This window comes from Schistocerca americana, chromosome X, assembly GCF_021461395.2.
Source record: "Schistocerca americana isolate TAMUIC-IGC-003095 chromosome X, iqSchAmer2.1, whole genome shotgun sequence".
Classification (NCBI taxonomy): Eukaryota; Metazoa; Arthropoda; class Insecta; order Orthoptera; family Acrididae; genus Schistocerca; species Schistocerca americana.
In genome coordinates, this window is record NC_060130.1 from 259,228,651 (window position 1) to 259,242,943 (window position 14,293).

The window sequence follows — 14,293 nt, forward strand, 5'->3', positions numbered from 1 at the left end:
AACACCACTAACATTCTAATTTACCCTAATTTTACTTTGTTAGTGTCAATAGGCATTGTTCCATTTAAAAAAGTGTATGTTTGCACGAAAAATACACTTTCTAAGTTTATTACAATGTGTTTCTTGACTATCAGTACCAGCCCCTGACGATCAGTCCATTCTGTGAAAACCGTACATCAGTAGCACTTTCCAATTCCACAATATTTGTGGTACGAGTTTTAGTTGATTCACCCTGTGTAGAGAAATAATCTAGAATTTTCCTAGATAGCGTCGGCAGTGGTGTTGCTGATTCTCGATCTCGCGGCCCCGTGTTCGATTCCCGCTCTGAACTGGGTGTGTGTGTTGTCCTCATCTTCATTTCATCACCATCGACGAGCAGGTCGCCAAAGTTTCGACAACTCAAAAGACTTCCACCAGGTTGCCGAATCCCGGGAAGATGAATCCCAACCATAAGTACCAAACGCACATTTCATTTCATTTTATTTCCAGGATAGCTGTGGACAGATGCTTAAGAACAATTCATGGATTGGCTAGTATATTATACTTAATTAATGCGCGTAATTGTTCCCAGTCTGATGGATCTCCCTGTCTCGAAAACTAGTGCTATCCTCGTTAAACTGCGTATCCAGGTAAGCAGACTCGCATATCGTCATGTTAGCAGTAACACGAATGTAATGAACATTCGAGGCAGTTCAGCTCATATTGTTTACACATGTCGCGCAGCATTTCTTCTGAGTCCCAAAATGCATTTCTTCCTAAAATAAATAAGACTGACGCCACAGGAACACAGATTTAGTAAGAAGGACAGTGGCATGTCAGGTGTAAGGTTTGAAGGAGTACTTGAAGCGTACTTCGATATGTTCAAGTGGATGAGTCCCGCTAGTGAAAGTCAGGAACGTCCGTGTTCACACATGCGGTTACCATTTGCCACTGACATTCAACACAGTGAATATTCCGCTAAAATTACGCTTTACATTCTCTACCTATGCAATACCGGATGATGAAAAAACCAACAATTGCACGCATTGATCCGACCGATTAAGCACGTTATAACTATTTACAGAGTTTCGGATACCGTATCTTCTGTGACTTGTGAGTATTAAGACAGATTTCTTAATGATTCTTGAGTTCGTCCCCGCACTTGATTTCGCATTTGAAATACGTGAGAGGAAATGTAGTAAATCTGTTCTATTTCCGATGATACCTTAAATTAAATGCTAGAATATGAAAGAGAAAGGAAGTAAAAGGAAGGTAACATGGTTCAACATATTGAGAGGAATGTAAGTCAATAGTGTCTACAATTGTGTAGGCGGAAAATTCTCATTAATTTATGACTCAAAATTCCCAGACTCGATGCACAATCACTTTCGGTGAGATATTCGTTATTGGTTTATTGTGATCCTTTGCGATGTGACGTTGGTTCTGTCAATAGAGGAATCGCAGCAGTGGTCTGCGGCCTAGAGTTCGTACTCGACAGTCTGTCGGTGCGGTGGCTGCGTGAGAGAACGAGATGGGTCTGCGTGACGTGGCGACGTCTGACCTGTCGCGTACGCAATACTGGCACGCTTCCCACGAAATACCGCTGAGCTCCAAATGCCAGGATTCCGTAACCTCCCGAATGCGGTGTAACCCATCTGACCGTTCTACTCACCACCTTTGCTCAATACTCCAACAATGCAGCTAACTGCAGTGGAACGCGTTGAAAAAAGTCATTCCCAATTCAGTCAATAAATTAATGGCTTTGTTACTCCCGCGTGGAAATAAGAGACGTGTTCAGGTTGCTATGACATAGAGGCAAAAGTTTCCCAAGATATAAGTTATGCATATACACTATGTGATCAAAAGTATCCGGGCACATGGCTTAAAATGACTTACAAGTTCGTGGCGCCCTACATCCGTAATGCTGGAATTCGGTATGGTTCTGGTCCACCCTTAGCCTTGATGACAGCTTCCACTCTCGCAGGCATACGTTCAATCAGGTGCTGGAAGGTTTCTTGACGAATGGCAGCCCGTTCTTCACGGAGTGCTGCGCTGAGGAGAGGTATCGATGTCGGTCGATGAGGCCTGGCACGAAGTCGGTGTTCCAAACCATCCCAAAGGTGTTGTATAGGATTCAGGTCAGGGCTTTGTGCAGGCCAGTCCATTACAGGGATGTTATTGTGGTGTAGCCACTCAGCCACAGGCCGTGCATTATGTACAGGTGCTCGATCGCCATCCCCGATTGCTCCTGAACAGTGGGAAGCAATAAGGTATTTAAAACATCCACGTAGCAATGTGCTGTAATAGTTCCACGCAAAACAACAAGGGGTGCAAGCCCCCGCCATGAAAAACACAACCACACCTTGACACCACTGCCTCCAAATTTTACTGTTGGCACTACACACGCTGGCAGATGACGTTCACCGTGTATTCGCCATACCCACACCTTGCCATCAGCTCGCCACATTGTGTACCGTGATTCGTCACTCCACACAACGTTTTTCCACTGTTCAATTGTCCAATGTTTACGCTCCTTACACCAAGCGAGGGGTCGTTTGGCGTTTACCGACGTGATGAGCAGCCGCTCGACCATGAAATCCAAGTTTTCTCACCTCCCGCCTAACTGTCATAGTACTTGCAGTAGATCCTTATGCAGTTTGTAATGTCTATGTGATGGTCTGGATAGATGTCTGCCTATAACACATTACGACTCTCTTCAACTGTCGGCGGTCTCTGTCAGTCAACAGATGAGGTCGGCCTGTATGGTTTTGTGCACTTCACTGTCACATCGGAAACAGTGGATCTAGGGATGTTTAGGAGTGCGGAAATCTCGCGTACAGACGTATGACACAAGTGACACCCAATCTCCTGACCACGTTCGAAGTCCGTGAGTTACGCGGAACGCCCCATTCTGCTCTCTCATGATGTCTAATGACTACTGATGTCACTGGTATGGAGTACCTGACAGTAGGTGGCAGCACAATGCATCTAATAAGAAAAACGTATGTTTTGGGAGTGTTCAAATGGCTCTGAGCACTATGGGACTTAGCTTCTAAGGTCATCAGTCCCCTAGAACTTAGAACTACTTAAACCTAACTAACCTAAGGACATCACACACGTCCATGCCCGACGCAGGATTCGAACCTGCGACCGTAGCGGTCTTTTGGGAGTGTCTGGATACTTTTGATCACATAGTGTAGCCTCATACACCTATTACAACATACATCAGGATTACTACCACTGGCGTGTCTTATATGCAGCAGTTGCTTTACTTTTATTTAAAAGTCACTGCTTATACTAAATGTACATGGGAGAGTAACATAGACGAAAGAAACCTTGTAGCTTGTATTAGGTCTCTGAATGTAAACTTGTGATTGAACATAATTGTTAAGACAATAATAACTGAGCGCGAAGACGTTTCATTATGGGATACAGAGGGAGATGCTAACTCACAGGGGAGGCCACGACGTCGAGATCATAGATTTACTTCACATTTCGTATATCTTTAGTAGGCCATTAAAACAATATAACACGCACTACTCTGGTATTTCCGAGAAAATCTCAAGAGAAGGTGTACACCTCTACTATGTATATCTGTGAGTAGGTGCCGGGCGTTAGAGTTCATGGTGATGAAGTGGTCGCCGGTGCGGTAGCTCAGTGTGTTCGGCAACAGAACTAGATGCTCTCTGCAATAAAACAAAAACTGAGTAGAGAGATCCATGATGAACTTTGATGGTTGTCATGTGATGTCCACCACGGCCAAATGCAACGAACACATAAAAATGAAAGTGGTTAGCGTTCAAGCTTCATAAGACGAACGTGTATGAGGCAACTGTCCGGCTCTCGCTCAAACTTAGTTTTTAGTACACTCCTGGAAATGGAAAAAAGAACACATTGACACCGGTGTGTCAGACCCACCATACTTACTCCGGACACTGCGAGAGGGCTGTACAAGCAATGATCACACGCACGGCACAGCGGACACACCAGGAACCGCGGTGTTGGCAGCATTTGTGCACCGCCGCCGTCAGTGTCACCCAGTTTGCCGTGGCATACGGAGCTCCATCGCAGTCTTTAACACTGGTAGCATGCCGCGACAGCGTGGACGTGAACCGTATGTGCAGTTGACGGACTTTGAGCGAGGGCGTATAGTGGGCATGCAGGAGGCCGGGTGGACGTACCGCCGAATTGCTCAACACGTGGGGCGTGAGGTCTCCACAGTACATCGATGTTGTCGCCAGTGGTCGGCGGAAGGTGCACGTGCCCGTCGACCTGGGACCGGACCGCAGCGACGCACGGATGCACGCCAAGACCGTAGGATCCTACGCAGTGCCGTAGGGAACCGCACCGCCACTTCCCAGCAAATTAGGGACACTGTTGCTCCTGGGGTATCGACGAGGACCATTCGCAACCGCCTCCATGAAGCTGGGCTACGGTTCCGCACACTGTTAGGCCGTCTTCCGCTCACGCCCCAACATCGTGCAGCCCGCCTCCAGTGGTGTCGCGACAGGCGTGAATGGAGGGACGAATGGAGACGTGTCGTCTTCAGCGATGAGAGTCGCTTCTGCCTTGGTGCCAATGATGGTCGTATGCGTGTTTGGCGCCATGCAGGTGAGGGCCACAATCAGGACTGCATACGACCGAGGCACACAGGGCCAACACCCGGCATCATGGTGTGAGGAGCGATCTCCTACACTGGACGTACACCACTGGTGATCGTTGAGGGGAAACTGAATAGTGCACGGTACATCCAAACCGTCATCGAACCCATCGTTCTACCATTCCTAGACCGGCAAGGGAACTTGCAGTTCCAACAGGACAATGCACGTCCGCATGTATCCCGTGCCACCCAACGTGCTCTAGAAGGTGTAAGTCAACTACCCTGGCCAGCAAGATCTCCGGATCTGTCCCCCATTGAGCATGTTTGGGACTGGATGAAGCGTCGTCTCACGCGGTCTGCACGTCCAGCACGAACGCTGGTCCAACTGAGGCGCCAGGTGGAAATGGCATGGCAAGCCGTTCCACAGGACTACATCCAGCATCTCTACGATCGTCTCCATGGGAGAATAGCAGCCTGCATTGCTGCGAAAGGTGGATATACACTGTACTAGTGCCGACATTGTGCATGCTCTGTTGCCTGTGTCTATGTGCCTGTGGGTCTGTCAGTGTGATCATGTGATGTATCTGACCCCAGGAATGTGTCAATAAAGTTTCCCCTTCCTGGGACAATGAATTCACGGTGTTCTTATTTCAATTTCCAGGAGTGTATATACTGTCGGAAGAAAGAGAAATTTTTCAAAATGTTAACGAGGTTTGTTCTCTCTTAGAAACTCTGAACATTCTCTGTAAATGCGGGAAAACTGCATTCATTCGATGTAGTAAATGCCGTTTTAATTTATGTTTTCCATGTATGTATGACAACTAGCATCCCGCAACGTGTGATATCGGGAGCGCATCCGACGAGTAACTGTACATTACTCGTGCGGTCTGGCACATTGTGACTTACTACATTACTGAATAACGTCGTTCGCATCATCATTTATCGAGGTTTAACACGGGCTTTCCAAGCCTGTCCCTCGTCCTTGAAAATTTAATTAAAAATGGTGAATAGTCAAATAACATATGAAATTCATTACAACTTCATGAAAATGCATGTGGGTCTCTTTTTTATTATATTACATCTCAAATGTCATATAAATTAAATAATGTGGCCAGTGATGAAAAAAATATCCATAGCTGGATTCGAACAGTTGCCTCGTCCACGACACTCGTGCCGGGCGCTAGAGTGTTCATGGTGGTAAAGTGGTCGCCGGTGTGGTAGCTCACTTGACCACAATGTTTTCTTACAGCGAGCTCCTTCGCACAGATACATCAGTTACAGAATAGACGCGTAAAACTTCTCTTGCTATTGTCTCGGAATTGCTGGAGTAGTGCACCCTACTACTTGCACATTATGTTGTATTAACGGAGTTCTAAAGGTGTACAAACTATAAAGCATATCCGTAATTCCAACGTCGTGACCTCCTCTTGTTAGAAATATAGTTCTTGGAGCCTTCCGTACAGAAACCACATCATATATCCAGAAAACTGAGGAAACTGGATGGCAGTTGAAGGAGCAGTACGTCTGAACAGTGGCAACTGGTGCCACGGCACCAGGCAATGAGAAAAGTCGTTGGCAAACCGCCACCGTGTTACAGATGGTGACGAACTCCGTTGAAATGTTATTAAATGATTCTCTTAGGAACATTGGCTGAAGTGTAGCCCTCACACAGGGTATCCTTACAGCTTTACACACTCAGACGAAGCAGAGATTGCGAGACAAGTAAAGAATGGCTTCCAAGAATCTTAGCAGCAGCAGAATAAGTACCGAGAGCATTGGTACATCCCGAAATCATTCATGAGGTATAACAAAAAGTTCTATGTTATGGCTACATCTCTCTAGAAAAGCCCTTCGCGAATATCATGGCGGAAAATCTCCTAAGAAATGAAAACAGCAACTTAGTTAAAATTATCCTCTGCGTACTTGAACAGGGGGATTATATTACATTGTTTTGAAAAATATAAATTCTTTATTGTGCCCCTGTCGTAATAAGCTCCCGTTGCATTTAAATTGTTGAATGCGCACTCCACACCGTGACTCGCTTTTACTAAGCCTTCATTAAAGCTCTCCTCTTACGTACGTAATCGCTTTGGGGATAAGAGCACATATGCTATGTGTTAAATGGGTTTGCTTCATTGTCAACTAAGACATGAGGTAAAGCTATGTTCGTACCTGGTAGCACTTGTTTGTGCATACGTTGACAGAATAATTCTCCAGTTGTCGCGAGAGATTACAAATAGAAAATATGCCACTGTAACATTTTACCATACGCACTTCAGTCTACGGTAATAAATTTGTGGTTTGTATCTAGTACAGATTCCCGTAAAAGCAAGAAAAAGTACACTTGTCGTAACAGAATATGTTTCCTGAACGGAGCACGCTTTAATCCGCATATCACTCCCATAGATAAGTCCAGATCATTTAGAGAATCTACATTTTGTCCAAAAACAGTTGACTGCATTCACCGTAAATCTGACTTTTGCAAACTACAGATATATTTCCCAGTGTTTGTCACATATCACTAGTATCACGAAATGTTACACCTCCAGTATTATTGCACTTATGCTCCTTCCTACCTGTATTATTTAAAACCCTAAATGATCAGCAACTGTTTGAATGATGCACCAGTTGCCACACACTTTTCCGGCCATGAGAAGTTGAAATCGAAATTCTAACTGCTGTTATTATATCACTAGCCCCACTTGATCCCTTTCATCTTGTTTTTCTGGAGAGGAGATGTCCGCAGCTCGTGGTCGTGCGGTAGCATTCTCGCTTCCCACGCTCGGGTTCCCGAATTCGATTCCCGGGGGGGTCAGGAATTTTCTCTGTCTCATGATGACTGGGTGTTGTGTGATGTCCTTAGGTTAGTGAGGTTTAAGTAGTTCTAAGTTCTCGGGGACTGATGACCATAGATGTTAAGTCCCGTAGTGCTCAGAGCCATTTGAACCATTTCTTTTTGAGAAGAGATGATGAAAGAGTGGATAGGCCTCAGAGATAATTTTAGAAGAGAACTAGAGAAAAATTTCCTGTTTCTTAAAGGCACAATGTCTCTCAAGTCATAAAGACTATACCACTGAAATCCTAGAAGACATCGATGCTGACTGCTGATGGGGAGTGTGATGATACAACTGCATGTTCAGCTTCTGACGCCTCGCCTTCACTTGCTCCGACGTCGTCAAACAATAATGAATATACTACGATTAAGCCATTAATGCAGGCTGAAAGAACAAAGGCACAGTCACGTCTTCGGTAAACTATTGCAGGCTGGAAAGGAGAAATTGAAATGCTTTCAACATTTAGCGAACAATTCTCATATCGAGTTTCTAATGAGTCTTCGACCATATCCGGAAGGAGGTTACAACCATCATAAGTTAATGGTACAAGCAAAGTTACAACAAGTTCTAATAGGTTAACGTAATACTGTATCGTCTCCAGAGCAGTTTTGTTGTTTATTATACACTACTGTTTGTCAAATTTGTAACACCTAGGACACTGGTGATTAAAATAAAATTCAGTACACATATTAGGGATATAACGATAGATAAATGATTAGAATTACGGAGCTGTACATGCACTTTGACCATGAGAATTTGGTATAATGCGAAGTAACGACGTGCTGCAGTCAGAGTTTTTAGACGTCGTGGCATAGAATCAGAGAAGACCAGGATATGCTGCTGGGGAACACATTACCATGCTGAAACTTCCTTGGCAGATTAAAAGTGTGTGCCGGACCGAGACTCGGACTCGGGACCTTTGCCTTTCGCGGGCAAGTGCTCTACCAACTGCGCTACCCAAGCACGACTCACGCCCCGTCCTCACAGCCTTACTTCCGCCAGTACCTCGTCTCCTACCTTCGAAACTTTACAGAAGCTCTCCTGTGAACCATGCAGGACTAGCACTCCTGAAAGAAAGGATATAGCGGAGTAGCCACAGCCTAGGCGATGTTCCCAGAATGAGATTTTCACTCTGCAGCGGAGTGTGCGCTGATATGAAACTTCATTGGCAGATTAAAACTGTATGCCGGACTGAGACTCGAACTCGGGACCTTTGCCTTTCGTGGGAAAGTGCTCTACCATCTGCCAAGGAAGTTTCATATCAGCGCACAGTCCGCTGCAGAGTGAAAATCTCATTTTGGGAACATCCGCTAGACTGTGGCTAAGCCATGTCTCCGCTATATCCTTTCTTTCAGGAGTGCTAGTCCTGCATGTTTCGCAGGAGAGCTTCTGTAAAGTTTGGAAGGTAGGAGACGAGGTACTGGCGGAAGTAAGGCTGTGAGGACGGGACATGAGTCGTACTTGGGTAGCTCAGTTGGTAGAGCACCTGCCCGCGAAAGGCAAAGGTCCCGAGTTCGAGTCTCGGTCCGGCACACAGTTTTAATCTGCCAAGGAAGTTTCACATCAGCGCACACTCCACTGCGGAGTGAAAATCTCATTCACGGAACATTACCATGCTGTTCGTAGGCGCGGCCACAAAGCACGATAGTGGTTCCAGGAGGACCAGAACGAACAAGTTGCCGACTGATTATATCCATGACATGTTCTACAGGCGACATGTCCGATGAACACGCTGGTGGCCAGGGAAGCAGTGGCACTCGTCGTTCTTCTAAGAAGACTTGCACGTTATTCGCCACATGTGTCTCAGCATTGTCCTCCTGAAATATGGCACGTTGAACTGCCTGTAGGAGGGGTGGTTCCTCGGGCTGTAAGACATCCCTGATTTAGCAGATTGCATTTAGTACATAGGAGGCAACACCACGTGTTATAACCAGTAGCACCACAGTCCATCACATTTGGCGTTTGTTCACTATGTTGCGCAAATGTGTTCACGATGGTAGCTTCGAACATGTATGGTGTCATCACTGTCAGATAAACTGAAGTGGCTGTCCCGAAATTACATCGTTTTTGCATTCAGCACGCCGGTGACGTTATTCATATGCTCATTACAGGGTTAGACGTTGGTGGTCTCTGGTCAATGGAAGCCGTGACACCAGCCCAGCCCTCAGCAAACGTTGTCCAACCGTCGACACCGAAACAACATTGTGGACGAGGCTGTTCTGTTGGTTCGGGCGATGGCGACAAGATGGCCGTCATCCAGTGCTGCGGTCGCACTGTTTGGCCCGGTACCTGCTCGTCACTGTGTACGACCCTCTTCTGTCCATTGGTTCCTCATGTGCATCATTGTCGTAGCAGTGTGCCCTGTACGATACGACAAACCCGTTTTCGAAGACCATTCTGCACATTTGGGCTCACTCACACGTTGATATTGCACCTTTTGACGTATACGAGGTATACCGACATTACTTGCACGTCACCGCATCGTTTGACGGCTCTGCATCTACTGACCATGGCGTAAAATTTACCTGTCGGCTCACACAAAATTGGGCACTGCTGAGCCTACGTGCACCCTATCGGGCTATAGCCTTAATCACTTATTATCGTTTCACTGTGCTAGATAATCTCGAAGTTTGGAGTAATTCAGACCATTCGCTATGCGTGCTGCAATTTGCATAAATTCACTCAGAATTGTTCAAAAGAAAGATTGTATACATAGTATTCTATTACTAGTGTTGTTCAGCAGCAATCATCGAATAACGCTTCCTTCAACAATTACATTTTTAATTTTGATCCACTAAACTGTACGTAATGTAACAGCTTTTACTTTTAGTGAAGACTAGAGAAATAAAGAATGAAGTAAATGGGACTTACAAAGTGCGCCTATTATGTTAACTCAAGATAGCCACGGATAGTTCTTCTCAAAATTTTATATGGCGAAACTTCCTACTTGTGACTATGTTGAGTCGCGCAATATCTGCAAAATGTTCAAAAGTTTCTTTCCTCACAAGTAGGTAACTGTCAAGCCGCTTGAGGTTATTGGTTGATTTGGAGGAAGGAACCAAACAGCGTGGTCATCGATCCTATCCGATTAATGAAGGATGGAGAAGGAAGTCGGCCTTGCACTTTCAAAGGAACCATCCTGGCATTTGCCTGAAGCGATTTAGGGAAATCACGGAAAACCTAAATCAGAATGGACTGGCGCGGGTTTGAACTGTCGCCCTCCCGAATGCGGGTCCAGTGCGCCACCTCGCTCGCTCCGCTTGACGTCATTTTTGAAGATTGCCACTGTGTGACGAATTTACAGATTTATCCTTTTTAGACATACTTCGTACTCCGATTCTGTTTGGGCTGTCAAGGGAAGGAAGGAAGGAAGATTGGAGTTTAACGTGCACTCGACAGTGGAGTCACTAATGACGGGGCACAACTTCGGATTACGAAAGTGTGGGGGAAGGAAACAGGTCATGCCATTTTCAAAGGAACCATTCCAGCACTTGTCTGAAGTGATATAGAGAAATCACGAGAAACCTAAATCAGGCTGCCCAGATGAGAATTTGAACATGCGTCCTCCCGAATGCGAGTCCAGTATGCTAACCACTTCGCCATCTCGCTTAGTTTTTACGTTGTCGGCGTTTTGTCAGAGCCGGCCGCTGTGGCCGAGCGGTTCTAGGCGCTTCAGTCCGGAACCGCGCTGCTGCTACTGTGGCAGGATCGAATCCTGCCTCGGGGCATGGATGTGTGTGATGTCATTAAGTTAGTTAGGTTTAAGTAGTTCTAAGTCTCGGGGACTGATGACCTGAGATGTTAAGTCCCATAGTGCTTAGAGCCACAAGTTGTGTCAGAAGACAGAAGACAGAAGTTGTAATCGTGTGTTGTGCGATAAAAATGAACTACTACTGTTAGGTACAGTCTTAAAAAATTATTAGGTACAGTCTTAAAAAATTAAGCTTTGCGAAATACGCGCAAACACACACACTTACTTAATGTAGACCCAACGTAAATGAATTTTGCATAGCCTGCTATTCAACATGAAACAAAAGTAATTAATCCTAAAAAACTAATCCAAAAATTATATAGTGTGCTTTCTTTCAGACTATAGCCCAAAGCAGTGAAAATGAGATACTACCTTTGTCTATAATCACGGAATAATTTCTTAAAGCACTCAGATCAGAATATAACTTCAAAACAAAATTTCTTTCTACTATTAGAACTGAAAAGCTCCTCCCCCCCCCCCCCCTCACACACCGTCACATATTGTACAAAATATCTCACTAAAATGCCGGATCATTGTGCACTGAATTCAGAAATCATTTATGTTGCACAACAGCAACCGATCACTCACCTTTCTCCATCTGAAACGTAATTCTATGCAAGGAACGGAGGAATTATTTCTAACTTTGTGCAACAGTAAAATAAAATTAATTAAGTAAACAGTTCATGTCATATTTAATAAGGTGACCGCCTCCAATCGTCATCAGCGATTTAGTCCAGTTTTATGATATATTCAGGGGTTGGTCAGAAATGAAAATGTCAGATGTGGGAGCACCAGATGGCCGAGCGTTTAGAAGACATAGATTTTTGCCACAGGTGGGGCGAGGCGTAGTTTTCAGGCAGCCGTTGGTGCAACGGAAAGAGCAGAGACCCAGTATGGAACTTTTATTTTATTTTTAATTTTTATAATACTTACTCTGCAAATAAATTGAAACAATGTTCAGTGTGCTCTATTTATTAATATTTTTCTAAACTATATGAAAACATAATGCGAAGGAAAACTTGCTATTGGAAATAAGTTTCCACATATGGATTATAAGGCGTTCAGGAGAACTTCACATACAAAATTAAAAGCTTTTATTATTTTACAACTGAAGTTTTAAAAGTGATGGGGTGCTATTCATGGTAAAAATAAGGAAAGCAGTAATTTTCTCGGAATCTTGTAAACGTTATATACGCCACAATTTTACAATTACATGCGTGTCTTAAGTTTCTATAGAAAACCAAACTTGGTTTACATTCATAAAAGGTTCTCTCTCATGGCAAAATTTGGCAACAAACCACGCGTAACGCATCATTTCGCCAAATATTAGCAAGAATAACTGGTAAAGTACGATGGAATGTGTTTTGATGCAGTCTTCTCCGGCTGTGATTTCTTTTTCTCCTTCGATGAGATTCGAGCAGTTTTGGATCGTTTTGATCAAATTCTTTACCTGAAGATAAAAACAGGACTCGCAGGGCTGCAGTAGTGCAGGGGAATCATTTTAATACTGCACGATGGCAATCCTCCTACATCTCGACAAATCTCGTCGTCTATTTATGGATTTGTTTGTCTTTCTCACGAGTCAATTATCACAAGAAATTTGTTCTCCTGTACACAGGGGCACATCACATGAATCAAAAAGTTTGTGTATGAAGTTGTTGTAAGTTTCCAAATTTAAAAGAGTTAATGACGATATTCCCATTTTTGCAGCCTACTTTTTGAATTCTCGATTCGAAAGAGACAGTACTCTCTTGTAGAAAGTTTGTAGCATATTGTGCTGTATACGAGCGGGTTACTTCGGTCCTTTTAGGTTTATTTGCAGTGCAAATAAAGCAACAATTGAAAATAAAAAAAATCCGCCCGGGGATCCGATTCCACGACCCTTCGATTCCCGTTCTGTACTCTCTCCGCTCGCCAACAACTACGTAGAAACTATGCTAACATGAATGGCTAATACCTCGCCCGATCCTCGCCAAAATGATATTTTTTCTAAACGCTTGGCCATTTGGAGTTCTCACTTCTGCCACTTTCATTCCTCATTATCCCTGCATACACCACAAATATTGACGAAATCCGTGACGTCGAGTAGGCGCGGTCCGTTTGTAAGTATTTACGCGACGAAGCCGTCAGCACTAAGTGTGCAGATAAGCTGGTATGGAAGCATGTAGCTAAGTTACGTAACATACCGGTACTCAAATGACTTGGGTAGAGCAAAATAATTTGAAGATAAGGTTATACATAGAACGTATGTTTATGTATGTATGTGTGTGGTGTCGTACACTCTGGACACCACACAGGTATTCTACCTCCAGAGGTTGGCAGCATCACATGTAACTGCCCCGCCAATTCGCAGCCGGCTTGTAGACACACCTTCTGCCGCGTGGACAAGTAGTGCGACCAGCAAGTCGGCTTAAGAAGACGCCCTTCGCAGTGTAACTAGTTCGCCTCTCTGTCAATGTGATTGTTTATGCCGTGCCTGTATAAAAAACTAGTGTGGAATACTATTTTGACTTGCAGAAGAAAGTTAAATAAACAACGTTACATACATATTACGTGTGCTTATAATTATTTTGCTCTTTGTCACAACACCGACATATCACTCGGCGTCTACTCCTGAAGCAACAGTAAGTACGACGGCCGAAGCGGCCGTGCGGTTCTAGGCGCTTCAATCTGGAACCGCGAGACCACTACGGTCGCAGGTTCGAATCCTGCCTCGGGCATGGATGTGTATGATGTCCCTCGGTTAGTTAGGTTTAACTAGTTCTAAGTTCTAGGGGACTAATGACCTCAGAAGTTGTGTCCCATAGTGCTCAGCGCCATTTGAACAGTAAGTACGATCCATATTTCCTCCTAAACCACCGTACTTATTTCAACCAAACGTGGTTCAAAGTCACTTAGTGTCTGGAAAGAATCGCTTTGGGGGTAAGAACCATCTACCTAACAAATGGGAATGGGCTGGGGATGAAAAAGCAGTGTCGCCTACGACGCAAGAATAATTTAATCGTCCAGTATTTCAGGATGAGAGCACTTAGTGACTTGCAACAAACTTCACAGATAATTTCAATCCTTTATGAAACTTTTTCTCACTGACAAAATTTACAAAATGATGAATGGAAAATGTTTGTCTCT